The sequence below is a fragment of the Melanostigma gelatinosum genome, assembly GCF_949748355.1.
Source record: "Melanostigma gelatinosum genome assembly, chromosome: 17".
NCBI classification, from domain to species: Eukaryota; Metazoa; Chordata; class Actinopteri; order Perciformes; family Zoarcidae; genus Melanostigma; species Melanostigma gelatinosum.
This window is the reverse complement of record NC_136650.1, coordinates 10,279,565-10,294,967: the sequence shown is the minus strand read 5'-3', so window position 1 is coordinate 10,294,967 and position 15,403 is coordinate 10,279,565. Positions and strand designations below refer to the sequence as shown.

At 41.9% G+C, this 15,403-nt stretch overlaps 1 protein-coding gene across 1 annotated transcript in view; it reads left to right on the top strand.

Moving 5' to 3' along the window:
* The first annotated feature begins 3,081 nt into the window (after positions 1-3,081).
* Positions 3,082-15,403, top strand: part of slc45a4a (solute carrier family 45 member 4a) — a 37,108-nt gene continuing 24,786 nt past the window's right edge. The window contains exons 1-2 of the mRNA XM_079287987.1: positions 3,082-3,186; positions 4,809-4,894. The gene's annotated coding sequence lies outside the window, so the exon portion shown is untranslated. The remainder of the gene's footprint in view (positions 3,187-4,808; positions 4,895-15,403) is intronic.

Below are 15,403 nucleotides of genomic sequence, written 5' to 3'. Positions count from 1 at the left end.
GATGAGAGTTGATGAAAGTTACATTTGTATGGTTTTGTTTTCATGCAGGTTATGAAGAAGAACATGCTACAGGACCTGGCAAACGAGAGAGTGCATTCAAACTACTACTGTTTTCTGATTTGTTTTGCTTGATCAGCCTTTTCTACTGAGGACTTTCCAAAGAGAGTAAATCCGTCTTAGTCTTTATACACATGTGACCTTGTTTACTGATCTGAAAATAATATAAATATTTTACTCGTTGAGTGTGTAGAACAGTACGTGTTATATTCAATCAATCATTCAATCAAACTTTACTTCAGACTCATATTCACGTAGATAGCTATTATTCAGTAAAATCATTTCTTTATTCAACCCAAAGGTTGTGTTTTGTGTCAGTTTATTCATTTGTCTTTCACAGTACAATACTCCCAAATCCCAAATAAGTAAATTTGGATTTCTTACGTTTGTCAACTGACAAGGTTATTACTTCAATCATTTTCTACATAATGGGTTTTAATGAGGTCGGATGAAAAGCCGTTTAGAGCTTTGTACACAAGTAAAAGGACTTTAACAGCCAGGGCAGCATAGTTTAGACTGGAGTCTACTTGAGATGAAGGCGTGCATTCATTTGTTTGCATTTTGCGGAGTCATTAAGGCCTTACTTTCGCAATGCTTCTCAGATGGAAGAAGGCCACTTTGCCCACTTTATTAATAAGGGGCACAAAACTTAATTTAGAGTCCGAGATAACACCCAGACTTGTTATTTGATGTTTAATTAGGTGAGTTAGATAACCAAGGTTCTCCACTAAAGCATCCCTCTTGTATTTGGGGCCAACTAATATGACTTCTGTCTTATCCTCATTCAATTTGAGAAAGTTATTACTCAGACATGTGTTTGTTGCTGATAGGCAGGCAGTGAGGGAGCTTAAGGCATCTTCATCATTTGGCTCAACAGATAGGTACAATTGTGTATCATCAGCATAGCTATTAAAGCTATAACATTATGTCCCCTGATGATACCACCAACGTAAAGCGGTGAAACAATAACTCTCGTCAGCAGAGGCAAAATGCGCTGCAGCACAATGCCACGAAGACAAAAGATTGACATTCTATTAACGTCATTAGCAGTTAGTGCAGCATGTTATCTTTTAGTTTGACAAACGGTGTTATATTGTTAAATGATAAGACCAAAACCATCCATGCAGTTTGTCTCTCAATACTTCCCCGTCTTCGTCTCTCAGCTTTTTGGGATCTCCTCCGGATGTAAATCTTTAAAGCCCCCTAAAGCTCACACAGCATCATGCCATCACTTTGGCATGTACAGTCACAGGTTCAATTCCTATAAGTTTGCTGCACACAATCATTATATTTTTTTCTCTTTATGTTTTAAACCTGTCATAGGTTTAGAAAAACAGCTGTTTTCTGGTGATAAAGCTTCAGCCTCAGTTGAGCGGCACGGAATTTTTTTTTAACATCAGGAAATGTCACTCATTGCTTCTGTCTCTTCAGTTTCTGCCCATGTTTTTGTACCAGTTCTTCCTAAAATTAGGCTTCAGAAACCAAATCATGTCGTCAGTATGGATGTTCATACACAGCGAGAAGCAGAAGGAGATCCAGAAGCTGACAGCTCCATTTGGGTGCACTTTGTTGCTGTTTGTCATGATAATTACGGTGTTACATAATGAAAGTATGGCTGTCACCCAATAATCTTAACCAGCTGAACTGCAGGGGATGATCAGAGAGATCAAGACAGATGTGTTTATGCCTTTGGAGGCAGGGTTCACCACCCAAGATAGTTATGCAGTCATGGCATGAGTGTGTTTCAGCAGTGGAGCTGGTTTACAGACTAGAACTGCAATCAGGTTTCAATAGACATTCATTTACTTTGTTTTCTTTGAAAGAGTGAGAGCAAAGGAGAGCAACAGCACACCTTCTGTACACATTGTGTTTGGAGTTCTTTGGTGTTTGTCTTTAACAGTCTAATTCATTTAATGCATTTAATGCAAGAAAGACTGTGGATATACACATGCAACTTTGTTTACTGATCTGAAAATAATATACCGATTTTACTAGTTGGGGAGTGTAGAACAGTAAGTGTTAGCGTATATTCACATAAATAGCCATTATCCAAAATCAATTCCTTGTTTGTTTATTTTTATGCAGGACAACCCCTCTCAAATCCCAAATTAGTCAATTTGAGGGATGGGTTGTCACTTAATATCCCCAATCATTTTCTACATAAAGGGTTTTAATAAGATCGGATGAAAATGACAAAAAAATGTATTATTTTCACACATACAGTGTTGAAGGCTTGTGAGAGCCCCAAACAGCAGGAAATAAAGAGTTAAGAAAATCAACGATGGAAGATGTACTCAGATAACTTACCGACAAATATAGATATCACACTATAAAAATACTTCATTATAAATAAAGGTCTCAAAGGATTCAAGAGTGTAATAACATGTGTGCAATAGGCCACTTAAGCCTTGTTGCTGGTGAAGAGGGAGCTAATTTAATCTTATCTATCATAATTATTGTTGCTTTTATTGTCTTGCTGTTATCGTTGCTGCAGTCTATTTATCGTCATCATGCACACACTCTCTCTTGGTATGTACTGGCAAGAGGGTGTGTTGTTCATGTTCTTGTTCATGTACCATCATGTCCCTGCTGCAATCTTGCAGAACATTGTCCTTTTTTGTTTGTTTGTTATTTATTAATGTTGTTTTGTTCCGTTTCTATATTTATTGTTGTATATTTATTGTTGTAGCAAGTCTTGTGTACAATGAATGTTTTGAATCTGAAAAGTAACATTTCCCTCTAAAATAGAAAGGAGAGGTATAAGGATAAAATGGATGCACTCAAGTTAAGTACAAGTACCTCAATATTGTAACCGAATAAACGTACTTAGCTACTACTTTCTGTCTCTGAATGTGTTTTACGGTATTCACCTTTAAAACTCAGCCTCTCTGCACCTTTTCGCACTTCCGCTGATGCTCCGCCCCTTTATGCAAAGTAGCCGTGACGTCGACGGAAGTCAGCGTGCTTCTTCTTCCGACAGCTATTCCTTTAAAGGCGTATTTAAAGCCCTGGCTTCAGTTGCAGCAGTAACAGACAACCTATGCAACAAAAGCTGCTGCAGAGACGAGCGACTGGCCGACCGCTCAGCGGACACCAACACGGAACCAGCGGCTGACACAACCCGGCGAGGTGAGCTCTATGTCCGGGCAAAACACCGGCGAAGACAGGCGACGGAGATTAAACATTTTGTACCCGAGGTCGGTGTGCTCCGGCAGGCGGAATACACAGCATCTCAGGTTGCTGCTGCAGAGCGAGCAGCAGCAGCAGCAGCAGCAGCAGGAGGAGGAGGAGGAGGAGGAGATGTAGGAGGAGGAGGAGGGGGGAGAGAGACATTTACAGTAGTTTGTGTAGGCCCGTGTGAAAAACAAAAAAAGAGAGGCTGGAGCTGCAGATAGCCTGGCACAGGGCAGGTTGCACAATTAGGTTGCTCTGGTTATAAAGTGTTTATAAGTAGGATTTCCACATGGTGTTTACATGTAAAGCAGGTTTTAAAAATACAGAAGAGGCTCAAGGTTGCAGTTTGGACAATACAATAAGCTTCATTTCTTTCATCTCTGCACCTTTCGTAATTAACCAGGGAGGTGCAGTTGACTAATAACGCACCTATGACTGTGTGTCATCAAAACAAAAGAGCTAGGTATGTTGTTTTTTTTGTTTTTTTTGCAATCTGGGCTTGGCTGCATACCGATTTAAAAATACAATATGAGGAGTTCCCTGCTTTTGTCATCATCGGTTCATCATCGGTGGCTGTCGGTGCGTTTCAGTGTCAATAGTTGGGTGTTTTTGTGCCCTCAGCCTTTCAGTTAAGGCTTTAATATGAAAAAAGTCATTTAGGGCTAAAATGATTAGTCGATCAATCGATGCACCATCCGACTTTTTCAGTGTCCGATACCTGGGCTTTGTGAACCGGCCGATACCGAGTACCAGGTATCCGTGTCTCATTAAGAAGCTGTCTCACTGTGTGAAGGTGACTGGGGTCATTCTGTCATGTGTGAAGCAACAGCATCGGGCTTCATTTAAACATGGCCTCCCGAACTTTGCAAAACAAAATGTGACAAATAAATACATGGGAATAAATGTACAGCATTTTTGTTTATTAGGATAATGGTATCCGAAACCAGATCGCCTCATTGTCACCGATACCCCATTCAGATACTCGAGTGCATCTCTAAAAAATTACAATTATATGAATTAATTAATCATTAGAGTAGTTTTTGTTTTTTAAGCAGACCAAAACTATTGTTGGTTATTAAATGTGTCTCAGATCTTTGGGATTTAGGCTGTTGGTCGAAAAAGCTATTTCAGTTTGAAACGGTAAAAAGTGTTATTACAGTCGTATAAATAGTTTGCTTTAGTGATGGGAGAGAGACTGTGCGTTTAGTGTTTTGCTGGTTTGTGTGTGTTCTGATTCATTGGCAGCCACTGATTTGTTTTCATGCTCGTGTGCGTGAGAGGGTCAGAGCGGACGTGTGCATTTGCTGTGGTGTCTGGTGCTGTATCGATCCGACGTACTGTAGCCTACATTATGTTGTCGCTCTGCCTTCCCTGACTTCACCCGATTTCTACTTCTCATTCTGTTTCATGGCTTTTGCTTTTTACATTTTTTAAATCAGTTTATTGCTGCGTTTTTAGTTGCCAATATGTGACGTAGTATGTCACTTTGTTTTGATAAGTGCTTAATGAAGGTAATATATAATATTACTTTATTAAAACCTGACTAACGGTGTCTGCTTGGTATTGTGTGTGTTCAGGTACAACTGCAGGTGCTGAAAACTTGCAGCGTGGCCCAAATTGTCAACGTCTCGAACGACATTTATGACGCTTTCAAGGCCTTTTGGTGAGTCTCGCATCCACAAACACTGAAGAGATAACATCTTTTTTCATTTGATTCACTCTTAACACAAGTCCTCCTTCTGTCTGTTGTTTTGCTGTTTGGTTTAGTCAATCTGCACAAAAACACAACGAAGATCTAAAAAAAGAGACGTAAATATCCAACAGATGCTCTTCCTCTGTTTTCCTTTAATTCTGATGTGTTTCTATTCTGGTGAAAAACCACAGCCAGCACGCGCAGAACAAAACTGAATAGCTGTGTGTGTGTGTGTGTGTGTGTGTGTGTGTGTGTGTGTGTGTGTGTGTGTGTGTGTGTGTGTGTGTGTGTGTGTGTGTGTGTGTGTGTGTGTGTGTGTGTGTGTGTGTGTGTGTGTGTGTGTGTGTGTGTGTGTGTGTGTGTGTGTGTGTGTGGGTGGATCCAGCTGACGGGATTCGTGCAGACACTTTCACAACTGTTCACGCCGTTTCCTTAAAAATCGCCGTCTCTTTGTGTCAGCCCCTTGCTTTTCGACATGTCATGCGACGCAGTCGTGCCTGAGACCGGCAGGTTCAGCTGAAGTGAAAGCGACCGACTTCCTCTTCACCAAATGTTGGCTAACTATCATCTGGGTGCTGACTCAGCGGCGGGTTATCAACAACATGTAACCAGACACAATTGGTCATGCGCATACGGTCACATGAACACACACACACACATATATGAACTTAACTGTGCATTCAACAGATGGCTCCATATGCATACATTCACAGAGAAAGGCTTTTGATCATCTGCCCACATACATGTATTTTAATATTTTGCATGCAGAACTGTCAATAATGTCTTCGTACGCTCATAGAAAGGGTCATAACTGCAGGTTCCCTCCATGTATTACACGCACTATGCTGCCTACAAGTCCAACAAAACACACACAAGCACACTCTACCTTTATGATGGACAAGTAGGGACGCGCTTGAGGTTCGCAACTGAATTATAAACAATTTTGTGTGGGAGATTCACTTTGGAAAAATTTATGTTTGTGGCTCACAAAATGCATCACATTCCAAATTGACTTGTTGTAAGAATGCTGTTAAATAGTGTGCTATGTGCCAACACCAGTATGCTCCCCGTGGCTCCAGATCTGTTTGTTCAATGGTTTCCACACAGCATGACTGAGCTTGAGAGTCTCGGTGGGAGCCCACGCAACTGGCAGGTTCCTTTAAAACAAGAAGGTACCCTGCTGCACAGAGATTTTAGACTCTTGTCATGCAACCTCCTCGTCACTTGAGTCCTCACTCGCACTCTGCTGGCAGAGCTGTCCGGTAAAGGCCGCAATGCCACACAAAATCTCCAAAATGAACATGAAGGAAACATGGAGTGATACTGAGATCAGTTCATTAAGTTAACTGGAAACATGCAGGACAACATTTTAAGATGTCACTGGCCGTGACCAAAAACAGCACGGACAAGTTTGATTGAGTTGGAAGTGTTCCTATCTAACACTGCACCTTTTTTTTTTTTTAATTTGCCTTTCTCTGTCCAGCTCACACACACACACACACACACACACACAGCTGGCTTTGTATCCTGAGCCCTGATCCTGTGTGTAGATAATCCACTTCCTACTGCTGTGAAGTTTTTGTGCACAAACCTGAGAAAGAGAGAGGGGAAAGAAAAGATTGAGCGAGTTTATTTTACCACCTCTGATCAGAGAGCAAGGCGTGTGTGTGTGTGTGTGTGTGTGTGTGTGTGTGTGTGTGTGCGCGTCGTCTCACTTACATCGGGGCCATCAATATCCTCCCTTATCTCTATCAGATCTTACACACACGCACATACGTGTTGCTGCTATACATGCTGTTTTGTTTGTAGACACAGCATTCAGCATTCAAAGACCAAAGTGTGTAGGAACACATCCTGCATGACTGGTTTGTTGTCTAGTGGTGGAGGATGGTTATCAAAGTCAATATCCGATGGCTGTTCTGTATTTAGCTTTGAGTTGGAGGACATGCTCTCAGTAGCCAGAGAAGACTGTCAATAACATAAAACGTCTTCTAAGAATAGAGACTTTCCACTTTGTTTGCTGGCTCTCCTGTCAGATCTGCGCCGCCCCGTCTTGTCGGCCATTACTCTCCTTTTTTTTCTGACTTTCTTTCTTCTCTTGTCTTCTTATTTGTGTCTTATTTCCAATTGTGGCTTCAGCTCCAGTGTTGCAAGCCTCTTCCATCCTGCAGTTCGTCCCAGATGGTTTGAACTTTTAATACCCCGTCAGTTGTCAAACATCCGCACATTTAGCCAACTTTTCAGTCATTCATGTTTTTTTTATTTTTTTTTGTCCAAAGTCATTTTACCCTGAAGGAGAAATGTCAGTTGTAAATCAAACAATGAAACTTGTCTCTTTGGGGTTTTGTCCAATCGCCATTCCCATCTTCTGTGACTCACCCTGTCCCTGGACAAACTGATGTCCCGCTTGCCAATCAAATGACCAAAGAGCTGAGCGGGTGCCAGAGATGACCGCACTCGTATCTCTGTGTCGTAGTTGAAGCTGACTCTTTTTGGATTGTTGGTGTGTGTTATGCATGACGTATCCGACGTGGCATTTTACCGAGATGTATTTGTTTTTGCAGTGTAGTAGATGTTTGGCAGCAAAGCAGATTTTCAGACCAATTTCAACTATTGATTACTTTCGTTTTGTTTCAATGACTTAACAATTGGCTCAACAAGACGTCAGCGAAAAGGGAAAAATGTGTATCACAATTCTCCATTGCCAAAGGTGACGCCTTCAAATTTCTTGTTTTGTCTGAAAACTTAAAAATCCAAAGATATTTAATTTAATATCTCAGAAAGATATTCACATTCGAGAGACTGAAACTAATGGATTGCAGACAGACAGGTAGTCGTATCTAGGTGTGACAGTAATGTCAATAACTCTGTGAGTAATACTGCAGTCAAAGTAACCCACACACCTTTGAGATGACTGCCACAGAAGAATCCTTTTGACACAATGAAAGATGTGTATAGACCCTTTAATTATATACAAACCAAACCTTTATTATGCAACTGAGTGTCACGTGTCAGTTGTTTGTGCTGTGAAACATCTGATTCTCTTTCATTCACTGTCTCCGTGTGTCTTGTTATGCAGTTGTGTTGTTTGTTTTTGTGGGTGCGAGTCCAGCCAGGGTTACGTTTGATTGTCTTGTGCTCTCGCCAGTTTTTGGTAAAAAACAAATCCATGATGATGGTGAGTCACCACAGCCTGCCTGATGCCAGATTTGATCATAAAATCATGTTGCAGATGAAAACAAGGTTCGGAATAATGTTTTCAAACATGATTCTGAGTTAAACATGACATAAACTCGACTCGTTACTTTTTTTATTGTTACTTCTCATATCGTGTTTTATTTTCGGGGTGTTGTGCCTAAACTAAAACTATTTAAAATATTTTCAAGGATCTACGATGTTGTTTGACTTCATGATTGCTTGGTAGATACCATGTTTTTTTTCTTCAGTACCCTGCCATGCATTAGGGGGGGGGGGGGGAATATCTCTACCTAAAGTATTGATGTACTACCGATACTGAGCCTTGTTTTTGGTATTTATATTAACATCAATAGCATCAATAACTATATTCATCACATCACATTTTCAACCACCGAATGAATTCTAATGTTCGAAAGATAACAATAGTTGTCGGTAAAGTTTCAATTAATGAAAACAACGTACCTGCTTTTCCACTAGAGTTTTACGTTTTTTTAACTTGAGGCGTTCAGCGCGCTGCTGCTGCTGCTGCTGCTGCTGCTGCTGCAAAAAACCACAGAGAAGTGCATAGAGGGGACTTGCTTGACTCTCATTGATAACAATTACAAAAAGCTCCCCCGGGGTGCTTTGAGCTCTGTCTGATCGGGGGTTCAGGGTGGGTAATTCGCCATCCTTAGAAAAAAAAAGAAGAAAAAAAACATGGCAGCTGGCTCACATATGCTGACATCTTGCCAAGATAATTCAGACACCGTTCGTTTGCAGGAGTGCGAGCTGCAGGTTTGCTGCGATTCTTGGACACAGTGCGGTTTGTATCGTAACCGAAGCTAAATGTGTTCCATGTATACCAATCCACATTCCTGACCTGCTCTGAAAGAAATATGTGAGGAGAGGAACTAAACGAAACACAAACAAGGGACAAAACAAAACTTTCATCCCTTGTCCCATTGCAACAATAACTTATTTTATTACTGATGGGCGGGATTTGTTTTCACCAACTTGACAACAGGAAATTATGAAGAACAAGATGTTCCTCTGTGGTTAAAGCAGCGCCAATGCTACCAAATGCTGTGCCAAAAAGTGAATTATAATGTTACTGTGTTGATAATATGAAGATTTAATTCTGTGTCATATAATCCCTTCTGCAGGGCCAGTTTGTTTGCATGATAATTGACGTGTTTGTTGTTGTTGATGCAAAAAAAACCCTGTGCGTGTCAAGCAGTTTGATGCTGTTGATGTCAGTTGGCCTTTATCAGCATCAAGCATGAGGTGTGTGTGTGTGTGTGTGTGTGTGTGTGTGTGTGTGTGTGTGTGTGTGTGTGTGTGTGTGTGTGTGTGTGTGTGTGTGTGTGTGTGTGTGTGTGTGTGTGTGTGTGTGTGTGTGTGTGTGTGTGTGTGTGTGTGTGTGTGTGTGTGTGTGTGTGTGTGTGTGTGTGTGTGTGTGCGCGCGCGCGCACGCGCGTGCGCTCCACAGTGGAATATTCCATTAGACGTGTGGCCGAGGTTCAAACTTGTCTTGTGTGATCCTCAGCAGTCCGGTTCGGTCAGTTCTGTCAGAGCGAGCTAGCTCTGGCAAATGTCTGGCCATGTCTTTCCTCACCTCTCCCTCTTGTGTCGCGGTGTGTGTAAATGTCACTCGAATCAGGAAACTTATCAGAATACTCATGTCTGATTGGCCGAGATGCAACACGTAACAGCTGCCACAAATCATGTGTGTGCGGCTTTTATTTTAAAATGGGGTGTGTGTGTGGGGGGGGGGGGGAAGACGACCTCTAAAGATCCCTAAGACCTGAATGACTGTATGAGAGACACAGAGAGAGAGAGGGAGAGGAGTGTATGTGCGTGTGAGTCTGTGTGTTTATCAACATCACTAATTGGCTCAATCGCAAACACCTGTGTGCCTGAAGCCATTTGAAAATATTCTCCATAGAGATCCCATTGAAAATAAAAAGCTTAATAATTCAAAAAGTTTAAAGGTTAGAAATATGAAAAGTCGTAGCACCCCTCTGGTGAAAGAGCTGAACATTTTAATAGTTGAATGGTTTCTGTAGCTTAAAAAATGAAGGAGGAGAAGCGGTGCGACGGAAGAAATAGAAGAAGTTGAATAAAGATTCGAAGAACAATAATAATTGTTGGAATGCTGAACAGCATTCCAACAATTATTGTCTTAAGGTGTGAACTGTCTTAAGGACAGGTTTAGGGTTACGTTTTGATTGGAGAGAGGCAAAACTATAGACTATGACAGACTGGGGATGCACCGATACTGATATCGGGCCGATACTTGTAGCTGGATCGGGTACTGATGACAATGGGGCCGATCAATTCAATTCTACGTTTGTATAGAATATACATTATATAATGACATTTTAATGCCTGTTCAAGTTTCGATCACTTTTCGACCACAAATGGCGAGATACATCAATTGGATCTATTTCACCTCCTTACCCACTCCTCTAGTTTCTCTGTATCTCTTGTTGTTTGTCTTGCTGCGCCGTTGTGGGTTAAAACCTCAGGAGGCTCTACGGGGGGGAATAGCCACACATGCATGTAAATGGCCACACACATGCACAGCCTCTCTAAAAGGGGGCAGGCCCCCTGGGTCAGAGAGACAGGATGCACGTGGGAGGTGCAGTAATGTTTGGTAGAGGGTACTGTAGTCAGAAGGAGCACAGATGAGGTTTGAGTTTGTGAGTCACACACACACACACACACACACACACACACACACACACACACACACAGTCCTGTGTGTGTGGTGAGGGTGACACTCAGCCAGTATCGTGACTCCGGTGTATAGGTAGGCCAAGGCTGCTGTCAGCAGCTTGTCAAAACCTCACTGTAACCAGCTTCAGACCTGCAGCAGTTACCACAGCGTCTTTAGCATGCTAGTTGTGCAATAAAAAAAAAATAGTTTATGGGTCAGCAGATTATGTAAAGATGACACTAGAAACTACATTAACATCAGCTGTCTAGACGGGCTCCAATCAACAAGGCAGTGGATTTAACAGTCTACTGTTGCTTACAAATTAATAATGTTGTCTTTCTGAGAAGGCTCTGGTCACCTTTGAGTGCTAGCTAACCTGTTAGCCCTTGCTAAAAATAAACACTAGGATGACTGAGCTATTACTGGCTGCAAAGCTAGCTGACACGGCGCACGGCAGAGTCCTCGCCTCCTTCTCCTCATCTCTGCACTGGCCGCGTCTTTCTCCAAGCGGCTTCGCAACACCATTAAAAATAGGCCCGAGCCACATTCAGAAGGCTTCAGGTGTCATAATAGACACACACCCATTGGTTGTCAGTGTGAGGGGAAATCATAAACAAATACACACACTACAGTGGCATCCAGACTGGATGGATGCCACTGCTGGTTTTGATGCTGATGAGGTTTCAAATTCATAACAACATGCATAGACTGGGTTCATGCCTTGTATTTGTTTGCTCTAATGCTCTAATGAAGCATTACTGGAAGCAGGCACGTGCACAGATAGACCCCTAGTGGTGCTCAAGCACCTGCCCTTTTGCCCTGGATGAGAAAAGTGCCCTTTCTGCTGGTGCCCAATTTTTTATAAATATTCACTTACTGCCTACTGCGCGTGCAGTGCTGAGCGTCAGGCTAAACGGCTGAAGCCAACTTCTTCTCTGACCCGGAGCATCAGACAGACAGGTAATGACAGTGCAATACCCCGACGTTGTTTGGTGATAAATTAACAACAACAATTAGCGCCGCTGAAAACATTACGTCGCAACTGGTCCGACGTTTGCTAAAAAACAAACAAAAAAAACCCTCACGAAATCCATGATTTAAAAGCCTTGCCCAGTTGTTTACTGACGTTTGTCATGTTTAATGAAGAGAGAGGGGAGAGAGGCAGGCAGACATTAATTATTTTAATTATTAAAAAGAAAGGTAGGTCTTAAGTTGAGCTACATGACAGTCTGGTGAGGTATTGTGGTAGGCTATAGGCTATTATTAGTGTAATGCTGCTTATGCTTCAACTGTCAGAAAACAGTAAAAACATGGGTGTGTACTGTGTTGTCAGCTTTAGAGAGATATGTAATGTCTTGATTATTATGCACAACATTGATTTATGTCATTTAAAAAAAATTGCAGCATAATGCCAAGAAAAGAGAGACTACAAAAACAGAAGGACAGGGAAAAGCAGCAAGCAGAGAAATCTGGAAGCTATAATGATGCTCCTCAATGAGATCTGCGAAAGACATCCACCTGACCTGGCCCTAGGGGATGCAAAAATGTACAAAAATGCGATTAACTTCGCATTCATTCTCTGCATGGAAATCACCACCCCAGCATTTGAAGTCACTGCTCTTGCATCAAATGCCATCAGCCCGTCTTTGTTTTGTCTTTGTTTTTGTCTGGCCTTGTTTTTGCCTATTATTCATTTATTTATTCAATTTGATAATTTGAGTTAGTATTGGTTGCGTTAACAAAAATAAATATATACGTTGAAAATATCCGACTGTTATTTATTTATTTATCATTATTTTAATTTCATGTATAATTTTGGCGATGGGTGCCCTTTTTTTGCTTGAGCACCTGCCCCCCAAAATGTCTGTGCACGTGCCTGACTGGAAGGCTTAGAATAGTTGGAAAACCAGACGTTATCATTTGGCCATTATTCCAAGATGGTTCTGTCTCCTTTTTTAATCAACCAAACAGTGAAAGTCAAAGTTATTGGATTTCATTTCACTGTTTGCAGCCATTTTGCCACTTGTTTTTATTTGTCCTTTTAGTGGAAGATATCGTAGCAGTGAGACATTTTTTGCCAGTGGTTGAAAACAAGCATTAAAAGCAGAAACGTTTCTTTTTGTGGTTAAACAACATTTTACACCATTTAGTTTTTTTGATTAAAGAGTTTCAGTTGATATTTAAAACAATATAGTATACACTTGATCTCACAAAGGTATTTAAAATAACGCACTGCTCAAGTGTTCATACTGGGAAGTTGCTTCACATGAAGTTATAGAAGTCTCGTTCTTCATGTAAGTCTACGGGAAATAGTCTTTTTGGGCCTCATGGCATCACATGACGGACTTTGAAATTGTGATTCCACGTCATTTTAATTTATTTTTTATTTTTTATTTATTTGTTTTTTGCTCTTCACTTATTATGGATAGATTGACTTGATCAACCTGCCGGCAGACTTCACTGTTGTCCTTGAATGCCTTCAGAGTTGTCACTCCCAGTCACAAAGTATGTGTCTTGTCATGCGTCTTGTCATCTTATCAGCCATGATGACATTTAGCCTGTATATTGAGAGGAGACCGCTGTGAGGTTCAGGTGAGGTTATAGAGCTGTTAGTGGGAGGTTCTCCTAAATGTGTGTGTGTGTGTGTGAGAGTGAGAGTGAGAGTGTGAGTGTGAGTGAGCTCTGTGACATTTAGAATTTTTTCTCACACACACACAGCAGTGAACACTATCTGATAATAGGTCTATACACATGTAGCACCGCTCAGTTGTACTATTGTTTCTGTGTGTTTGTGCATGTGTGTGAGTCCGTAACATGAGCTCAGCTCCACTTGTCTAGGAGCCAAAACAAACATCGTAGTTTCACGTGAATGCTGAGAAGGAAAGAGGAGATGTGAGGGGAGATGGAGAGGATGGTGTTAAAGAAGGAGAAACAAAGACAGCAGATGCAGGATGGAGATGGGCTAAGAAAGAACAGGGGGAAAAGTCGAATGTTTGCAAAAACTCGATTTGTTTTGAATCCACAGATGGACAGAAAACAACACATACAAAAGACGAGAGGAAAACGAGCAGGAGGGAGGGCAAGGAGATGCCTGTGTCTCGAGGAACACGCACGCACACGCACTCAACACACATAATAACCCAGGTCTATTTAAGTGAGTGTTTATTCTCATGCCTCAGAACAGATTACCTGCCACACCGGCATGCTCGACCTTTCTCACATCATCTACCCTCGACGTCTTTCTTCTCCTTCTTCTTCGTCTTCAGCCCTCTCTCTGTTTCCCTTGCATGTTACAGGTAACATAAGTAAACAGACATGTCTCATGCCTGCTGCAGGCCTGCATGGTCTTTGTATGGCACATAGTGTCACTGTGCAAATAAGCACATCTTATACCTTTTTCTACCCTTGTGGATACCCTATAGACCAGAGGGTTCTTAACATTGTGTACCTTCAGGCCCAAACCTGATAGCGAGGAGCACCTTCCTAAACAAACACGATTATTTCCTGTTCGGAGGTTCTTCGGTTTTCACCGATGATCGAGCTCACAAATACTCCCGTTGTGCTCTCCTGCTGACCCAAATGAAGCACCAGATCGGGTCAGTGGGTCTGTCTTTGCTTGTAGTGAAGTGTCTCTTTTTTGTGCAGTATCAAATAACCCCTCCCTTTATTTCCCCTCACTGTCCATGCACACAAACATGAACAGCAGTATGTATGTGAACTTGATCCTGAGGTCCAGCCCGATATGGGTCAGTGCTATGTAGAGAGTCACGTACCTTCCTGCTGTGTGACAACGGCGTCAATGTCAAGGACTCACTAATTGATTCACAACGATGGAGAAACACAAATCTAGGGTTGCACCCAACGATTATCTTCTTTACGGAAACCGAAGAAGAAGAAATCCAAATCCACATCTTTTGCTGGTTTTCTTAGTCGTCTCTGATATTATTCTCAGTGGAGTACTGTGTTTAAATAAGGGCTTATTTTGCACCATTCCGCCTTGATTGACTGATGAATCACTCAGCTGTAACCACTTACTTGTCCCTCTCCAGCTCCACCCCGTTGCCCAAATAAATATGTCCTGGCTTTAGATACTTGACAAGATGGCGGCAAGCAGAAAACCCCATTTTGCTGCAGCTAAATACATTTTGTCCTACACCCTGCCTCTCCAGAAATGGGTGATGTCACGTCTAGAGCAGGAAAAATGCCATTTTACAATTCAAGTCACTGCTTCGACACTATGTGCCGTACAAGACCAGGCCTGCAGCAGGCGAGAGACGCGTCTGCTGTAAGGGAGATGATGGAAGAAGAAGAAAGATGGAGAGGGTCGATGAAGTGGGAAAGGCTGAGCTTGCCCTGGTTTCATGCCGGGGTCGCAGGTTACTCTTGGCACCACAATAAACACTGACTAAAATAGACCTGGGCTTACGTGTGTTTGCAGATTCAGAAAGCGTGTGTGCGTGTTGATCTGCGAGAAACGACACACTCTTAATTTGCCCTTTGACTTTACAGGCATCTTCTACATCTAGTTACTTACTTACTTTATTTCAACGATTTAGCCTCCATCCTGCTCAGAACAACTGAAT